This window comes from Ylistrum balloti, unplaced genomic scaffold, assembly GCF_031769215.1.
Source record: "Ylistrum balloti isolate Yb309-2 unplaced genomic scaffold, AGI_CSIRO_Ybal_v1 Utg370912, whole genome shotgun sequence".
NCBI lineage: Eukaryota > Metazoa > Mollusca > Bivalvia > Pectinida > Pectinidae > Ylistrum > Ylistrum balloti.
In genome coordinates, this window is record NW_026782517.1 from 1 (window position 1) to 7,237 (window position 7,237).

Consider the following 7,237-nt stretch of genomic DNA (forward strand, 5'->3'; position numbering starts at 1 on the left):
AAAGTTATATCGACATTGAAGTATTTCCGGGTTTGAATAAATGTCTTTTGAAATTTACATACACACAATGTATTCAAGTGACCACCGGAAAAATAACAAAATATTCATTATCTTGTAAAGTTCATACGAAATTATTTTTTAATTCGTTGTTATCAACGTACATTAATTCTTATTGTTTCACAAATTGTACGCCAATTATACCATAATAGTCAGAAAATGTCATAGATCACTCCCTAGTGTGTTGAATGTTCGGCTAAACATTTTCAGTTATATCATAAGATTTTTACATGTTATGTCATGCAATTTACATTATATATACCAGTTGTGTTTATTTTTTGTTTAAAAGCTATAAAAATGATTTTATTTTGTAGGTCATATTTCATTAACAATTTTAAAAGTCGCTTTGATTCGATCTATTAATCAACTCGTTTAAATTGTCTTATAGTTGTGAATGACATACTTTTCTTTTACTGAAAGTTATTTCGCTAATTTCAGAAAAAAATATTTTGTTTCAAAACATAATTCTTGTTAAGATGTCGTCTGTCTGTTTCTTTCTATCACTTAAATTTCAACATATCCTAGTGGGTTGGTTTTCTGTCAAGGCTTTGGTTTTTTACCACTTTAAAAGACGAGAAACGCGAAGGCTGATTTTGTCAGAACACGCGGTCTTATCCCACCTTGCTAAAGGCCTTTTTGTCGTTTGTATATATTGCCCTTATGGTATTGATTGTGTATGTTCTAGAGATTTAATACCATAGTTAAAACAGCATCTAAGATCAACATTCCATTCTCTGTAATTATCACATTTGTAAATACATTTTAATGGTCATGACATAGAGAAATGTTATCATTTCTAGATAGAATGGATTGGTGGATTATTTTGAGGTGTCGGAAATTTTTCACAGGTTGCAAATAAATATTGTTACTGTTTAAAGTGAAAACAATTGTATTCAGTTATGCATTTGCTTGTTAAACAGTCCGCTGGAAACACGTTAAAATATCTAAAAGAAGATTCTTTGTAAATGTTTTGATGTGTTATGAGCACTTTATATATTACAAAATATAATCATCTATGGAATATTGAGACGGGACATTTTTTTTATATAGATTTGAGATATTTGCCTTAAGTTTGAAGTGTCGTAATTCATGTGTTACGAAGATGAACAGTTTTGTACATCTTTGATGTTTGAACAGAAACTTATTTGCTTAAAATGTATATGTCTTAATTATGATATTGAAGTGAAACGTTTTGTAGACCGGAAATATTTTACATTTCAATGATTTTGAAATGAAGAATTCGTGTATGATTTTTTGCAGTAAAAGAAATGATATTTTAATCACAAGATGTAAACCGTCGTCTGTTTTTCATACACTTTTTACAAAGATGTTGATTACATGTTTGATACACTTTGTGAAATTTGAAGTGAAAGGGAGGACTATTCACAGTTTGAAAGATATTTTCTGACAAAGTAAATGATCTATTTTGTATTTTATGCCACAAAAGAGATCATACGTTTAAAAAAAATCTTTGTCGGAACTTAGATAATTTGATGTCACGAATACTTGTAGAAATTGAAGTGCGAGCAAAACTATATAGTTAACGAATATGTTTTTAAATGGAAAAAAAAATCGAAATTCGAAGATTTTTTTTTATACTTTCCAAGAATAATTAAAATTTCGCTGAACACAAGTGATAAACATTTGACATACATGGAAGTGATTTTGCGTTCGATTTCATAATTTATATTCAATGTTCTGTATGATTACGAATATCATAACACTCAAACTGTGGTAAAATGTACACTTTGGCAGGAATTTTGTGGTCAAAAACAATCTATGTAATACTTGTACTTAATCTATATACGAGTTTGAAAGGAAAACATCAACATATTTATTTTGAGAATATTTCAAATAGTCCTGATAAAGCAGATACTATTTTTGAATCAAAAGAAAATTCTTAAACTTTTGACATGTTAGCATTTTTAGTAATCTTAGGTGTTTGCAATGATCTTTAAATTACAAATAGTATACTTTTGTGGGTTTTCAAGAGAAGTCATATTTAATTGATTTGGGAATCGAAATGAAGCATATTTAGAATTTTCGTCTGAAAAGCAGTTACAAAGTCACAAGCCTTTGTCTTTTTTCTTGAAGAGAGATAAATGTGTTGTAGATTACAAAATGTAAGCCTTTGTAGATTATTGAAATATAGAAAACGCATTGTATAATAAAAGTCATGAACAAAAGAAAAAAGAATGATTTTGAAAGTAAAGGAACGTATAAAAGATCCTGTTTTATTTAATGCTCAGCTAAATACTAACAATTATTCCATTCTGTCAACTACAAGTAATTTAACTTCCGTGATTGTTTTGTTTTTGTTTTTTTGTTTTTGTTATTTTCAAAATAAGTACACTTTTGATTGATCTCAAAATTAAAGCGACACATTTTATTTAATTTTTGCTTGTACAGAGATAAATGTTTTGCAAATTTCAAAATATCAACCTTTGAAAATTATTGAAATATCAGGCACATATTATAAAAGATAGATCATAAACGTTAGTATTTTTTACAAAATAAAGGAAGGTATACAATGTGAATGTACTTTGTATGTAGTATTATTTGATTGCGATATACATGCACATACTAATATGAAATTCTTATGCCAAATATTTGTTTCTATTTTCCCGATTTGCTTCTACATCAATTAAATGCATAGCGCTTTTATTCGTTCTCGGTGTCATTCAGTCTTATGTTTTCTCATTTATTCTTCATTCGTTATAAAAATGAATATGTTTTTATGACAGCGCAAAAAAGAAATGTCTTGACTTAGAACATGTATGATATTTATAATGATAATTGTCTCATATTGCACTACATAGAATAATCACTGAAAAAGTCATCCACCGCGGAATATAGCGTCTCGTCCAATAATTATCTTTCGCGTATCTTACCGTGAACGTGGATGACATTGGCCTTTTTACACTTTATAATACAGTAAATGGTCCTTCTGATGTGTCATGTGACCCAGAAATGGGCAGCATTAACACCACTGAGAAATTTCACCAGAACAACAATTTCCCTTGTATCACACAACATGGCTCTCATTTGCCATAATGAAATAAAACACATAATGTATAGGCATGTGTAGGAGCACCACGCTACAGATAAGTTGTTATCCATATCATAATCAGCCAGATTTCCAGTTAAGGCACATTTTTACTGAATAAGCACAAACTACATAACAAATTCAGGAATTTTAAATACAAACTTCTATCAAATGTCCAATTAAGTTTCATTTCCGGAAAAAAAAGTTTGAACTAGGACAATTTTGCGAGTAGTAACAATGTTGCTCTCAAATTTCAGAACTATTCATTTTCATAGCGGACTTCGACTGTTTTCCCCATTGTTTAATAATACATTGCTCATAATCATCTCTATGTCTGCATCATACTTCTAAGATAAGTTTTCGCAAACAATGACAGCAACTTTTTTAACCACAAGGAGCAGTAAAAAAAAATTAAGTTGCAAATCTGTTGTACTTTCGATTGGATTGATGATACTTTAACTGCATTTATTTGCATTATGCAGCAATGCTAACATCTCCATTATAATTAGCAACTCACGAAATACGTAAAAATATTGAACACAAATAAACTTACACTTCATCGTCGCAGTAACAAGCAGACTTTTGTAAACAAAGTTATGACATTGGGATGCTGACATTGCAACAATGAATCACTTCATTGATACATCAAAAAGCCGTGGACAATGGAGCCGAATTAACGCCCATGCAAAATGACCGTTGACATGGATACGTTATTAAACAATTAGTAAACAAACAAATACTACTAAGTGATATTCTATTCTTGGAAACCATGGTTATAAAGAAAAATGAGCATTACATACATACTACTTCGATATTGAAAATGTAAATTAACATCTTACCTCTGACTGGAAAAGTAAAATCTAGTTAGTATGGCGACTACATAACGTTTCTGGTCAGTAAGCATCCAATTGTATCAATATATTTAAAACAGGTAATGTCAATACGTCAGCCACTTATTTATTTCGATGAAAATATATTCGTGGAATTTATTTATATCTTAAATAATTACAAAAACAAGAAATATTTCTTTTTCATTGAAAAAATACAAATGAAAATATACATGAAACATTTGTTCAGACAATACGACAAGATAATAAAAGAGCGATGTCGTAAAGTGGTGATAATAAAAGCCTAAATAATGTGTTTCCAAACCAGGCAATAAATACAAATCTTTATATTAAAGAGACTTAATGCCCTTAATCAAATCCTTTTCAGAGTGAAAATATGGATTACTCATTTCAAGAAGATTTTGCTGCAGTTTTGCTTTGTATTTGTTCTTATCTGTATATGAAACGTTTTAGTTGATTAAGTATGTTAAAGATATAAAACTATCTGAAAGATACTCTTGGTTTAAACATAGTTTATTGCGACACGGATAGGAAAGGAATGGGGCACAAGTTTAACAGCTTACATAAATCTCTTTCCAAATACATTACGACCGCGCAGGAAGGGACTAGAGGTAAAAATGGACAATTGTCTTACTCGCCTCTAACTGTTAACCCCGGAGCAGCAGGGGAGGAAGTGCGAGTCGACTGCTGCTTTGTAACTGGCGATTGTTCAAGTGTTGTGACGGGATCCACCTCTGGTCCGCCTCAGGTCTGGAACATGCAGGTATGGCATTCCTTCTACGTCATACCTCAAAGATATATGTGTCAATGATCAGCGAGAAACATTGCCTGCTGGTGAAGCTAAGAGCAGGAATCGGAAATAGATGGTTCTTTTTCGTTACATTTATAATTTTTATTTCGCTTGTTTCACGAGAAGCTGGTACGTCACACAAACTAGAAGTAGTTGATGTGCCGAAATCTATGCTTATAGGACGCCAGGGCGCACTACTGATTCTACATGTAATACATTTTTGAACGGAAAAAAAACAAATCTTTGTTCCAAGATTGTCCAATACAGCCTCCCTACCTGCCATGGACGTGTGAGACAAAATACCTTAACATTAACGATGTTTGAAGGAGGTCGATTCTGGTTTTACGATGAAATACCATAGATCTGATATGTGGTTACATAATCCTTAATATCCGTATTTACGAACATGTTTAGACCCAAAATTAAGCAAAACCTTGCTTAAAGACCAAGTCTGACCACACAAATCATCGAAGCATTAAGCGCCTGATGCACCCCTTTATCAGGTGTTATATTACACTGTCCGGTACGTTGTCAGAAGATGTCACACATTATTTGAGTTAGATTTAATTTGATATATTGTTTTGGAGATACTTTATAGGATCTAGTATTTGTTTTGTTTGCAAACAGCACATAACTATAGACAGGTATTTCTCGACAATTCATTTATGTGCGTGAAGATATCTTATACACTGTAAGATTGAGCTCACGGCCTTGCCCTTGTTGAATGTTATAGCAGCCATATAGTAATTCTATAACAACATTGATTTTTCATCTGTGCTATTATTAGAACATGCGTAAACAGACTTTTGTGGTTTTAAAACGACTGATGATCAAGCGACATATATATATATTGAAATTCAATTAGAAAATTGTGTTATCCAGTGAAAATTTCGTAGATATACAATATTCAGAACATTAATTGATGTATATTTTCACGTCAATATTTGACTGTTTATTGTCTGTTAACATTTTTCAAAATGTAAATATGTCGGTTATGTCCACACGAAAAAAAGGACTGATTTTGCGATAATTATAGCTTCTCTCGTAGTCTCTGTAATTATTATTTTGTTATTAACAGTATATTAAACAAATGATTACCAATGCAGGTTTGTGATAAACACGACAGTTACTATAGAAAACCATACTTTATTAAATAGAATCAAGAATAGATGTTACAGCTTGGACGAAATGTAAGATTAACTGATACTTGTCACTTAATTAAATAAGACATTTAGACCCCAAAATAACCGATAATTGAATCATTAATTATCATTATTGTTATTAACTGCAAACCTTTGATATATATCATTATTACATATCGATGCATTAGATGTATAATGCATGAAATATGTGTTTTATATTGAAATACTAAATTTTGTAAGCCATGATATCAAACGTAGGATTTCAGATTTCATGTCATTGATATACATACTGTAATTACGAATTATGCTAGTACCTGTTGGTACTAAGAGTTGCTTCAATTACCTGCTTTAGATTCTATATATGTAATCGTGCCGTCGAGAGCTCCGACACCGTGCTTTTATCAACTGTTTGCTATACAGTACATATAAAGAGTTTACCTATTAATAACTCGCCATGCAGCTTCTTTCTATATAATGATAGACCAGCTGATTGGTTTCTTACGTTTTCAAGTAAATAACAACAGTTCCTTGTTTAAACTGTAAACATATTGACTGTTATCTCAACAGTACATAAGGAAGTTTTATACTAAAAACAAGTAGCCGACAATATGATAGACGGTCCCCGAAGCTACGAACGTAATAGCGCATACATTTGGACGAGTATACCTTGCACAACGTTCCCATGTGTCATATAATTCAGTAAAATACACTCAGATAACGATGAGGAAACCCCGTATATACATTATGCAGTATTTCCAAATACTAGCTAATTATGCTTTGGTATTATAATAATTAAAATAGCTTGCCCATCAATGATAAAGATACAGACCTCCAGAACTCCAAAAAGCTTTGACAATTCGTCAACGCTCTCTTCTGAAACAAATCTTAAAAACATAAGAACATTTGATTTTGTACACCACCACACCTCATTCTAAACTGAAGCTTCGTTTTCTGATTACAAGAGGTGTCTTTTCCAGGAAAAGTGAAAACGGTGATATCGATATATACTAAGCGAATGTAATGAAAAATACTTCAAAGGAGACCTACATGGAGAGCGAATCCATACAAATGATCGAGTTTCCGGTTGATAACATCTTCGTCTAGCTTTGTGGTAATGTCTACTGACAGACTATAGTCATACCTTTGCACTACTGTGCCCATTTGTTGGCGGAGTGATTTATATTTCAAACGAGGCTGAATGTATCGAAGAGCTTCTCGAAACATGTCACAAAAGCATTGCAAAGTCGTTTGATTTCACTATCAGTTATGTTAACGGCGTCTTGTCTTAAAAAATGATAAGAAAAAGTCCATGTTTTATACCCTCAAGAATACTAGAATGCAATAACGTATATTA